Source organism: Mus pahari, chromosome 23, assembly GCF_900095145.1.
Source record: "Mus pahari chromosome 23, PAHARI_EIJ_v1.1, whole genome shotgun sequence".
NCBI classification, from domain to species: domain Eukaryota; kingdom Metazoa; phylum Chordata; class Mammalia; order Rodentia; family Muridae; genus Mus; species Mus pahari.
In genome coordinates, this window is record NC_034612.1 from 11,982,075 (window position 1) to 11,995,148 (window position 13,074).

The window sequence follows — 13,074 nt, forward strand, 5'->3', positions numbered from 1 at the left end:
TACCGCCTTTGCTGACACAGAATCCAGTGGCTGGGTGGATGGCACGTGGCCGAGCCCAGGAGCGTGAAGATATGCTGACCTACCTTTGTCTAGGTCACCACTGTCACCCACAGCAGTGGGAAAAATTCGACAGCACGCCATTTCTACAGCACTGCAGGGTTTTGAGGCACCGACCTCATGGCCAGGTACCAAGAGGAAACTTCTCTGTGTTCCCATCATGCTGAGAGCTTCCAATGGAATGTCACTTCTGACCCTCACAAGCCAAGAAGTCGCCCCTGGAGAGAATAAGACCACCCCCATTCCCATGTCACAGGAGAGGATACAAAGGGTCCCAGAGGCCAAGGGATGGGTCAGAGGATACACTAACCACCAGGAGGGGCAGAGGCTGCAAAAAAACCCTGCTCTCCGTGTGCCCACACCCCTCCACCTGTAATGTCAAGTGTCTTTCTCTCTCTCCGTTCTGTGGGCTTCATTAAAAGTCCCGGGCAGTGACTGTTTCCAATATCAATCAGACAGCTCCTCATTAACTATGAAAGATCTAAATGTTGATCACCTCAATCGATACGTTCCGAGCTCTCATCAGTAAAAGGAAGAAATCATCAGGTCAGCCACACTTGCTCCCTTTGATCTGAATGGTTCCCCCCAATGGATGCGTCCCAGGCCACGAAGTCCCTGGCATCAGAGGCCCCTGCGCTTCACCCATCTGTGAACCAACAGGGCTCTCAGACCTACCCTTGGGCTCTCCCCTACTCTCAGGCCAGTTGAGCGCCAGCTGTAGCACCAAGGGAATAAGAAGTAGCTTACAGTTGAGGTTTGGGTCTTGCTGTCTACTGTGATGCTGAGTGAGGGGGCGGGGCACGCCTGGAGGCTGCAAGTAAACCTATGACCCTGATTGGTAAATAAAGATGCCAACAGCCAATGGCTGCGCAGAAGAGACAAAGGTGGGAGGGTTAGGTTTCCTGGGCTTGGGGTCAGAGGAGAACCACGTGGAGAAGAAGCAGAAGGTGCAGCAGGAGGAAGGTGAAGCCGCCATGGGTTAGGAGTCAAGAAAACATGACCCTGAGGGCTGGCCAACTGGAGTTAAGAGCAGTCCAGATGAAACAGTAAGGGAAACTTAGGGGGATGGATAGGAAAGTAGATTCTAACAGCATAGAGGGGAGATATCTGCCCAGCTCTTGTGCTGCTTAAGGCTTATTGTAAATATAAAGGTGTGTGTGTGTGTGTGTGTATCTTTTATCCAGGAACTAAATGGTCAAAGGCAGGGTAGAAACTCTGGCCAGGATTAAAAATTTCTACAACACAGCTTGCCCTATCCCCAGTGTTTCTGGCAGGAACAGAAAGCATGTCCTTCCTTTATGACGGGGTTCAGAAGCTGGTGGCGGGGGGCCATCACCAAGGCCATTGCTGTATGTCCATCATCAGTCTGCTGCTTCAAGGGCCTGGAATCCGGCTGTAGGATGGGTGAGGCCTGAGCTGGACACCTCAGGCAGCCTGCCACTACATTCCGGATCCCCATCGTCACACCGCGTGCACCTTCTAGACAACCCCGGGCTCGGAGGAGGGTTCTCCAGCGGCCATCACCCATGAGAAAATCCACTCTGCCCAACTGCCAGACGAGGAACTAGCAGAGGACAGTGTTTTGCAACACAGGATGATGTCAAATAAACAACCTACTACCCACCCCATGGAAGATTGAACCACACAGTGGAGAAGGAAGCAAGGGTGTAAACGGAATACGGATAGGGAGTGTTTCCGCTAAAAGGGTGAAGGATGGACCTTCTGGAAGTGAGAACTGAAGGAATCTTGCGAGGCCATGTCCTGTGCAAAGGACCTGTGGCACAAACAAACCCAGGCTATATCCAAACCCAAAGCAAGCAGGGTGGCTTTTTGACTACCCACTTGACCCTTTTGGCCCACTGGCTCCCTGGTGTTTTCCAAACCTGGCAAACAGCTGCCCTCTGAAGAGAAGGCCCTGGACAGCCTTTCCAAGGGCATGACCAGTGGTCTCACAGTCCTCCCTTTTACGTGGCCTCTTAAAGGCTCCGCCCCCTCCCAACACCACCTCAGGCTAAGGATGGAGCCTGTAAGAGGAGGGAGTCTCCAGGGCACTCAGACCCACGTGGTGGTGTTCACCACACAGTTTACGGTTGCTTTCTTCCCCTCCAGCTCTGGTGGGCAGGGAAGTCTGCTGTGCGTTTGGTGCAGGGTCTAACAAGGAGGTTCTCAACCTGTGGGTCCCGACCCCTTTGTGGAGGGCAACATTACAATTTGTAACAGTAACAAAGTTCTAGTTATGAGGTAGCAACAAAGTAGCTTTTTGGCAGCGAGGGGGGAGTCACCACAACATGAGGTTAGGAAGGGTGAGAACCACTGGACTAATACCAAGGGGGTGGGGTGGGGGGGGATGCTCAGGAGCCAATACAGCAGTGCCTGACATCCAAGCACAGGGACCTGTGCTCCACTCCCAGCACCTGTGTAAAGGTGCTGATATGGCAGCTATGGCAATGTTTCTCTTTCATCACACACCACAGAGCTGGGGATGTGGATACAAGTGGATCCCTGGAATGCCAGCTTAGTTGGCATGCGTCAGGTTCAGTGAAAGATGCTGAAGAAGAAGAAGAAGAAGGAGGAGGAGGAAGAAGAAGAAGAAGAAGAAGAAGAAGAAGAAGAAGAAGAAGAAGAAGAAGAAGAAGAAGAAGAAGAAGAAGAAGAAGAAGAAGAAGAAGANGAAGAAGAAGAAGAAGAAGAAGAAGAAGAAGAAGAAGAAGAAGAAGAAGAAGAAGAAGAAGAAGAAGAAGAAGAAGAAGAAGAAAAGCAGAAGGGGGTGGGGCTAGAGAGATGGCTCAGTGGTTAAGAACACTCGCTGCTACTCCAGAGGTCCCAGGTTCAGTCCCCAGGACCCCCCTGACAGTTCACAACTGTCTGTGTCTCCAGTTCTGGAGGATCGAACACTCTCACACAGATGAACATAAAAATCAAAAAACTAAATTACATAGATAGATAGATAGATAGATAGATAGATAGATAGATAGGCAGAGAATAATTGAGGAAGACACCTGACTTTGACTTCTGCCCTCGGAACAAATGTGTACACGTGTGCACACGTGCATATAAACGTGTATACACAAAAATTCATTAAGATGACTAGATGCTCAGAGAGCAGGGGATCACAGGCAAGTCTGGGCTATGGGGAGATGCGGAGGGTGAGGGTGGTGGTTAAAGAATGGAGGGGTGTGTTAGGAGGGCATCAGGATGCTTGCCCAATGCCTTGGGGAGGGAGAGGGTGGAGAAATATATATATGCCACATTGGAGAAAGACCATCAAGGCCTTGGGAGCAACCAGGGCTTGTGGGGATCCTGGCTCAGCACCCAGGAGGGTACACCCTCTGCAGAGGGGACCCTAGGGTGTCTGAGTAAGAGCCAGGCTCCATTGGTCATCAGCCAATGTCTGCCTGACTCATTCACCCCCCCCCCAGGAGGCACTGCAGTGAAGCCTGCACTGCCCCTCACCCCGGCCTGCTTTTAAAATAGATGCTTCCTGTGAAAGTGCAAATAATCCATTGCCCAGAGTCCTTAAAACGTTCACAGGTATTTAAAATGCTATACAATCAAGTTCGCAAAAAATATAAAGTGTAAGCGCTAAGCTACTTTAATGCCCTAATTAAAACAGAGCAGCTTCTGCGAGCGCCCTTGTTTACTATTTCCGTAACAGCCCCTGGCCTGTTCGCAGGGAGAAAGGGGAAAAGAAATCCTTTTTAAACTGGCCTTAAAAAAAGACTTGAGGTGGGGGGGGGGGGGGAGAAGGGAAAAAGTTTGTTCTCTCAGGCAATCTCTCAACACATCCACAGGTTGTGAAGGAAGGGCGTACAGACCCTCCTGTCCCCTGGTGACCCGAGGCTCCCTCTCCCAACCACTAACCTCTCTTTCCCTAGGGCTCAAGCAGAAGCCACTGTGGGCTTCTCTTAGGTTCTGTGGCAAGGACCCCACCAAAGCCACCTACTAAATTCTCTGGGTCCCAAGCCGGTCACCCTGGAGCCCTCTCTTCCTAGGTTCCCTGGCAGCCCCAGGGCTCCCAACATACTGCCCTCTGCATCCTTATTGTGGAGGTACATCAGCGATCACACAATGGGCCCTACCACCAGAGTCCAATCCCCGTGGACACACCAGACTGGCCCCTGCGGTGTGCACAGAGTAGGCGTCCGGACGAACATCACAGGGAAAGTCCCTTTCTTCTAGACCTTGTATCTGTCACTCAGTTGAATTCAAGAATCATTACTTCTCTCCGAGAGGCCAGACCCTGGCTCTTCCTCTTCTAGGGAAACACTCCCAGGAATGGATGGTGGGGCTCCATGCTCTAAGAAAGGGTGGCCTTGTGGCTTTGGAAAAAGCCAGACACATGGTCGCTAGCAGGTGGAGGCCTGGGAACTCTGTCACAGCTACACACGACGCAGTCTCCACACAAGGACTCCTCAGGGTATCTGCAGTCACCCTGATCACCCCGAGGTCCTAATGTCACCCTGTCCAGCCGCTCCTACTCCTGCTCTTTGAGAGGCCAGCTCCACCCCCTCCTCTGTCTGGGGAGTCAGTCCCTCATCATGGGAGTTTTGGGGGAGTAGACTTGACCTCTGGTTACCATGGCGGCCCGGGTCAGGTCCCCTTGACAGGGGAGTGACTCTAGGTCCCCACCAGCGCAGCCTGGCTTTTCAGCCTACAGAAATGCGTACCAACAGCTCCTCCATCCCCTATGTACTGAAAAATCACATGCACCTCCGGTGGTGGACCAAGACTCAGTTATCTGCATCGGTTGACTGTTGCCAACATCTTGGGAGAGATCTCAGCATCCGACGGAGGAGGAAACCGCACAGCTCAAAGAGCTCCAGGCAGTCACGTGAGCAAGAATGCAAGAGAGCTTGCTGCTGAGATGATGTCAACTCATCTCGTTCCTCCTGCCCCCCTCCCCACACACACACACACAGAAACTTAACCGCGTCCCAGATGCCACCGCAGGCGCTTGACCCAGGAAGGCACGCAAAAGAGACGAAAGCCCCTGCCTTCTCAGAGCTGGCACTTTAATGAGAGAAATCGATCAGCAAAAGAAGTGTGCAGAGTCGACAATTATTCGTGCTGAGAGCTAAGGGGGGGGGGCAGTGAGGATGGCCCAGCAGTGTCCTGCGCAGGGGCGTGCAAAGAACATTCCTTTGGGGGTGGTTACCAGCCAAAGGAAGGGGCTGCGTGAGAAGACGGGACAGGAGGCCCACAGACCCTGAGATAATCGTGACGTTCTTAACTCCCATTCTATACAGAGAAACGGAGGCCCAGAAAAACAGATCCCGTTCAGGTCACACGGAACGCAAGTGACAGGCCAGGGCTAGAGCCCTGAGCTTCCTCTAACACCAGTTCAGCTGGCTCTTTTTGCAGAGGTCGCCCTGTGACGAGTTGCCACACCTACCAAGCTTGGACTAAGAGGCCTTGGGAGGGAGGAGTCCTATCGAGGATGCTCCAGGGGCCACCAAGTTCCTGACGTCCACCAGTCGAAGTAAGGAGGAGGATGGCAGCTGCCAGAGTCCCAAGAACGCATCTCAGGGACTCCCACCACCGGCAGTTTCTGATGAGTTCTTCTAGAAGGTTCTAGAGTGAACGCTGCTCTAACTTGCTTGTTTGTCTACTCAAGGCCCCAGCTTGTAAAGGCACACTGGAGGTCCAGCCCTAACACATCCTCTCTGGCCCCTGCTCCCAGCTCTTGAGTCTGCAGGAAGACCTGAGGTAAGGGCTCATCTACAGTGAAGTGGTGAGTTTCACTAATGGCCCCCTCCCCCCATGGACCAAGGACACTCTGGCAGGGCTGGCCCAACACCACTTCCTCCTTGGCCACTTGACCAGGGCCCAGAACTGCCAGAACCATACCCCCACCCCCACCCCCATGCTGTCCTCCACTGGAGTCTGAACTTACCAGTTCCAGTGTTTGCTGAGTGAATGAACAAAGTGACCCCTGAGTGCCACACCCTGCTCCGTTTCCATCATCTTTACAGTTTGGTGCATGTGTTCACTGTTTTAAGAACCTCGCAGGGTAGCCCCGAGGGACCCAGCAACCCTCCACCCCCTGGCACAGCCAGAGTCAGCGCCAGAGCCAGTGCTGTCTCCTCTTCCTTTTTCAATGTTACATTAAGCAAAATTTCTTCATTGGCAAATAAATGCTCTCTTCATCAATAAGCATGAGGACTGAATCAAACTGTTAGCTGTCATTCTTATCTCTTAAACAGACCCATGGATTTCCTAACTAATCAGAAAGAGAATCAAACGCTGCCATTTGAGGTCAGAGATAACCCAGTCAATTTCTGCCAGGAGGAGGGAGGGGGGAGAGGGCATTTACGTACAGGTCTCCCCCCCAAAAAAACAAACACTCCTGTAAATAAAGCCAGCCTCCATCCTGTCTGCACAATACGGGGCTTATTGAGTGAGTCAGGTGTTTGGCTGATTAAAAATTGATCCATTTCAAAATCTAATCAACAGAATAGGATTCTTTCATACGTTATCGGGAGAGCTGCTGACATCGAAAACCAAACCTGTTATTAACCCATGAACTCCAGTGACCTGCTCCCCACTGCTCCCAGGGACCGTAAATTATTCAGTGGCCCACGACCAGGGGGGCTTGCTGGGCCTGATGGATTTAGACCGGGGCATCGGTCCAGGGCTTCGGATCGATGGTGTGGCCTCACCAATCCCGGGAGGCTGGGGTTCAGGACACGCGGGGGCTACATGTCACGCCTGTGAATACATTACTGACATCCGCTGGGACCTGGCCCGGGCTGTGCCTTTGACTAAAAGGCCTCTCTGAGGAGGGTGGGCAGCTTGGCCAGGGCCTTTGGGGACACAAGGCTCGAGGAAGGCCATTCCCGAGTCCCAAGTTAAGAGATGGTTTCCCTTGAACTATAGAAACAGAATGAATAAACAAAGACTTGGAGTGACATTTGGCAAAGGAGGCCCAGCCAAACTATCTCCTTTAGATGTTTGCCGCCTCATAAGAAAGGAAGTCCCTGAGGCTGTGTGGGGTGCTGGCCAGAGGTGCCCAGAGGTGGCTGCTGGTATGTTTAGTGGGGACCCCCCTGGGGTGGTCCTGCCCTTCTCGCTGCTTTCTAAGCTCTCTGACCTTGAATCAGAACCTTTCTGAGAGCCAAATCTTACCAAAGCAAGATCAAAGACGCGTGCTCCATCGTGCTCCATCACATCCCTCCTCCCCTTCCTCCTCCCCCTCCCCCAGTATACACATACCCTGTCAGTTTACATTCTGCTGAGCAAGTAGGGGCTCTCAGGGCGACAAGGCCATCTGAATTTAATACGGTAGCTTCGAGGCCTGTGTTTAACAGCTGACCCAACGGGAAGGATAAATATGGGAGGAGAAAACGGAAGCGGCTTCCACGGGGCTTGGGAACGGCTTGGCCTGGAGACCGGGACAACAGACCAGGAGAGTCCGTTGCTCCCTGCCCTGGGCAACTGGGAGAAGTAAAATCAGGGTAAGCACGTAGCTGAACAGTCTGAATCTTAGCTCCGCCGCATCTTAGCTGTGTGAGCTTGGGCAGTGGCGCCACCTCTCTGAGCCTCCAATGGCTGGTTCTCCAGGTCACAGTCCAGGATGGGAGGACAAGGAAGTCCTTGATATGGTCATCTTCACACCCAGCTGAACTCACCCCACCTCCTCTGTGCTAATGACTCCCATTTATGCTCCAGGGCATGAGAGTCTAGCGGAACCGCATGTGACTCTGTTTGAAAGCCAAGTACGGGGTTCAAAACCCAGCTCTACCACATACCGGCTGTGTGACTGCAGAAAAATGAACTGACCTCTCTGTGCTTCAGCACTCTCTGTTAAAGCAGAATGCTACAAACACCGGTCTCCTGTGGCTCACTTAACATACTGCCTGGCACACGGCAAACCCTGGACCCCAGATCAGACATCAGGCCTTTCTGAACCTGGGCTCGTCGGTACTGAGACCTTCAAGGTCATGGCCCTCTTCCCACAATCCAGCACTGACTGTCTGCAAGCACTCAGACAAACACACAAAACCCGAAAGCCGTCGCAGGCTTTTCTGCAACACAGGCACGTAAAAGGACCAGTAGTACCAAGAGCACCCGAGGGCTTCCATGCCTCCGGTCACTGAGATGCCTGGGCGTCCAGCAGGCCACTAGCAGGCTGCTCCTGCCACAGAGCCTTCAGGACCTGAGAATCTGCTCTTAACAGCCATGCCGATTTGCAGCCACCCATGCCCTTCTCAAAGCAGAGTCTGCGCGGCAGGCTCCAGGAACCACATCATGGGCCCTTTCCGGCTGTCTCTACGCCATCCATTGGGTGACAGCCCACGGAAACACAGATACCAGCCTGACCCTCAGAGCCAAGCAGGGGACAGCTCCAGGGTTAGGGGTCGAGGCAAGAAGAGGCTCCCTTTCTACAGAGCACAGTGTTGCCAGACCTGGGAGAGGGTCTAGTCACGCCAGAATGAATGAACAAAGGAGCCGGAAGCCTCCGCAAGGCTCCTGGAGGGAAAGGGCAGGTGAAATAGGCAATGCTGAGAGCCCAGGCACCAGACTCAGAGCCAGGCTCAATCTTACCTGGCCAAAGGGTCTCAGGAGGCCTCAGACTTGGAGGGCGGTGGCAGCAAGTCCTCGATGGCAATGGACAGTACTGGCCAGTCCCTAGAAGTGAGCTGGCCCGACCCTGGCAGCTGCTGGCCACCAGTACTGTTTACTCTCTGCCTGTTGTCCTCGTGACGGGCCTTCCAAGAACTGCGATCAATGCGAGCTTGGCTGCCCGCAGCCCGTCTCCCCACAGCCAGGCTCCCTGCAGCCCGGGGTTCAGTTTCAGAGGCCCGTGCTAGGATGTCCCCAGCCTGGCTCCAGCGTCTGCCGGGATGAGAAGCAGACAGCGCCAGCCTGCTCATCCGCAGCCCAGAGCCGACTGCAGGGCGCAGCCCACGGGGACCGTCTTGGTGCAGGGGGACGCGCGTGTGACCCCTGATTCACCGACCTGAAGAACTCACAGGCCTATGTCCTGGAAGCACCCGGGCCTGTGACAGGGCAACATGGGGTGCGGGGACAAGCCAGGCGCTCGTCATAACACATCTCACCGGCCTCAATTGAGAAACCCAGCCGGGCCAGGACGCAGCCTCCAGGATGGCTGGCTACTCTGGTGCCTGGAAAAGACTCAAGGTGAGGGGGTTGCCGGATCCAATCAGCGGCCCAAATCCCACCCCGCACTCAGGAGGCTGAGGCAGGAGGACTTTAAGTTCGAGGCTAGCCTGGGCTACACAACAAGACACTGTCTCAAAATTGAAAACAAGAGTAAAATAAAAATAAATAAACTAAAGAGAGCGAGCCACCCCAGTTGTCCAGCTAAATTGTGTGTTTATTTATTTACCTGGTAGCAAAACTGAAGGCTGCTATTCCAGCCTCTCACTGAAGGTCTCCTGTCAGCGTCAGCCCCTCTGTGGGACAGAACACCCTCCAGGCCACTGGAAAGCCCTGTCCCCACACACCAAGGGTTTTATCCATCAACTCATGCAATCGTCAAAAATAAAGAAGGTGAGCGGCTTTAGGGCCTCTGTTTTACAACTGAAGAAACTGAGCCACAGAGAGGCAAAGGAAGCTTTAAAAAAAAAAAAAAAAAAAAAAAGTCACACAGCCAGGACACAGGCAGTGCAGCCTCTACACAGACGCAGGTGGGAGGAAGTCAAATCCCTCAGATGAAAGGCTTAGATCCTTTTACTGCTGTTTCTTAAAGGACCTGGGGGTGTGGCTCAGGTAGCAGAGTACCCGCTGAGCATGTGCAATGCCCTGACGTCCATCCCCAATGCCATGTCAACAAATGGTTTATCCTCAGCCACATTCTGAGGGCAGCCTGGGCTACATGAGACCCTGTCTCAAAATTAAAATAAATAAAAGAGAGAGCACTCAGGAGGCAGAGACTCTGAAGTAGATCTCCGTGGGTTTGAGGCAGCCTGGTCTACAGAGAGAGTTCCAGGACAGCCAGGGCTACACAGAGAAACCCTGTCTCAAAAACACAAAAACCAAACAAAAGATATAAAAGATGTGCGCCCTTGAGTAAAGAGGAATGATATAATGGCATTTAAAGCATAGTAGTCATTCTGCAAATATCAGAAACACGTCACTTGACAATGTATCAAAGGGGAGCTAAGAGCACTTGCTGCAGAAGCACAAGGATCTGAGTTTGTATCCCCAGTACCCACCTGTGAGTGTGTGTAGTCTGTGCATGAGCATCTGCCCTAGTTCCATTCATCCACTGGGATAACACACTTCTACCCAAAGCATGTATTGCATCTTACAGGTTCAGCATATTGTCGAGGGAACCCAAGGCAGGAACCTGAGGCAGACCACGAAAGAACAGAGTTCACTGGCTCATTGGCAAGGCCAAGCCTAGGGATGGTGTCGCCCACAGTGGACCGTGCCCTCCTATATCAGTCCTCCATTGAGACAATCCCTCACAGACATGACCATGGGCTGTGTCACCTTGACAGCTGAAGCTCAGTAGAGCAGCACGTGTAACTCCAGTGCTGGGGGTGGGGTTGCTGAGGCAGGAGGATAGCGGCAGTTTGCTGGCTGCCAACCTAAATCCAGGTTCAGTGAGAGACCCTGTCTCAAGAAATAAGGCGGAGAGTGATGGGCCAGGATGCCTGACATCTTCCTCTGGTACCTACACATACACCACACACATACAAACATGCAAACTTACACATTTACAAACACATAGATAGATAGATAGATAGATAGATAGATAGATAGATAGATAGATAGATAGATAGACAGATAGACGTGTTGAAAACACCTGGAGGCAATACTTAGCTGGGGGAGGTACCACCCTGCTTGGAAGTCATTATGAGTGTCTCTAGCTATATCTATCCATCCATTGTGCAGAGCCAGCCAGGTTTTCCTTCACACCAGTGTCTCTCCCTAGGGGATGCTCCAAGGGGTTCCCTGGAGACACTTCTGTCTGTCCTAACTGAGGGTCCCCCCTGGGGATCCCATAAGCAAGTGTCACCAAGTACCCAGGCCAATGGTTATATCTGAGGCACTGTGATCTCTGCCAGGGATGCGTCTCTCTGCATCAAGAGACACTCATGCACTAAGGGGGCCTCAGACTGAAAGTCTCTCAAATGTCCCTCAGTGGCACAATGAGAGTCATCTGCATTCCCAGGACTTGGGAGGCTAAGGCAGGAGGATCACTGTGAGTTCCAAAACTACTAAGTGAAACATTGTCTCAAAAAAAAAAAAAAAAAAAAAAGTCAATCAACCAGTGAACAGGAATGGTGGTGTCCCTGCACATGAATCCTTCTCTGTACAGAAAACACTGGATCTTCACAGGAGCAGAAAGGGGAAAAGTGGGGAACCCTCATGCATGGAGGTGAGGAGCTAAGTAGACTGACAGACATCCCAGGTTCGTGGACAGCCAGACTCAGTACCATCAAGGTATGCGCTCTTCCTGACTGGGTCTGCCGACTCAATGAGACGTTCATCAAGCACACCTTTAATCCCAGGACTCGGGAGCAGAGGCAGCCTGAACACTGTGAGTTCAAGGCCAGCCTGGTCTACAGAGTGAGTTCCAGGATAGTCAGGGCTACTACACAGAGAAAGCCTGCCTCAAAAAAGCAAAGCAAAACAAAATAGAAAAAAAGAAAAAAAGAAAGAAAAAGAAAAAGGTCAATCAAAAGCCAAATTTCCGTGGAGAGACAAGAGATCTAGAAAGCCCCGTGCACAGCTGACAGAGAAGAACCATCAGACTTCCAGACACTTCAGCCTGACAGAGGAAGGACAGAGCCCAGCAAAGAACAATATAAGTGCCATCGAAGGAGCTTTGAGAAAAGGCACTGTGAGGGAGAAGAGATTAGTCATTCGACAGACGACAGACAGATGGTGCTGATCAATAGCCCACAGCCACACACAGAAACATCCAGTCTGAGACCTGCCAGCCCTTCACCCAAATCAACCCCAAACGGACAGAACAGTATACCGTGCTGTGTGAGAACCGGGAGGTTGCCTGGATGACCTGGGACATGTCGGTGATGGTCTAGACCCAACGTCAATGACCTGAAAGAAATGATTGCTTGACCTCGTTATATTAAAAGGCTTGCGGGATGGAGAGATGGCTCCTCAGTTAAGACACGCTTAGGGAGGACCTAAGTCTGGTTCCTAGCACCTAAGTCAGGCAGCTGTCCCTGTAGCTCCCAGGCACCTGACGCCCTCTTCTGGCCTCTGTGGGCACTGCGCTCATGTGCACATACACAGTCGCATAAAATGAAAGAAAAATCAGTCTTCTACAACAAATAATGAAGATTAAAATTATCTGCTCTGCAAAAGATCATGCCAAGAGAGGGAGAAGAGACCTGGAGAAACAACTGTAAAATATCCATTTAATAAAAGGGGCAGGGCCTCACGAGAAGAGGGTTATTAGGGGGAACAGTGTGGACCTATGGGTTACATCTTTACCCCATTCCTAATCCCGGGTGCATGTGAAGAGCCACCTAAGGGTCTCGCTGCCATGTTTCTCCCTCTATTCTACACTGTATCCCCTGGAAGAAAAAAAAATCTTTCATCCAAATTACAGTCACTACAGCCTACAGCTTCAGTTATAGATGAGGGCACAGAGGCTTAGGGAAGTAACAGGGCTGTCTCTGTAAGGATGGCAGAGTCAGGATCTGAACCCAGACCAAGTCTGACTCCCGAGCCACAGAAACCCCAAGATTTCCCTTCCTACATACAGGGGAGCAAGGAGAGACGTGGCCAGCTCCCTACCTCCTCTCAGGGCTCCTCCTGGAGGTGCCAGCCACATATGGCCACACAGATTACAAAGAGGGGCAGAGAGGAGCCATGAGGGCAGAGCAGGTGGCCTTACAAAGCCACAGCCCCAGGGTCCCTGCTGGGTGCCCTTGGCTAAGGCCAGGAGCTCCGCTGGTCTCCTTTTATCCCCGTAGAAAACAGAAGTGGCTTCAGGCCCCCTGAGAGCCTAGAGGTTGTGCCGCAGGCTTTCAGAGAGAGAGAGAGAGAGAGAGAGAGAGAGAGAGAGAGAGAGAG

General features: G+C 52.2%; 1 protein-coding gene across 3 annotated transcripts in view; it reads right to left on the minus strand.

Annotated features, from left to right (window-relative positions):
* Cux2 (cut like homeobox 2) overlaps positions 1–13,074 on the minus strand; it is a 194,098-nt gene that overhangs the window by 154,751 nt on the left and 26,273 nt on the right. Inside the window, exon 1 of one of the 3 annotated variants that reach the window (XM_029533667.1) lies at positions 8,602–8,678. The exons of the other annotated variants lie outside the window; for them this stretch is intronic. The gene's annotated coding sequence lies outside the window, so the exon portion shown is untranslated. Of the gene's footprint in view, positions 1–8,601; positions 8,679–13,074 lie in introns of those variants that run through there. 3 annotated transcript variants of the gene reach the window in all.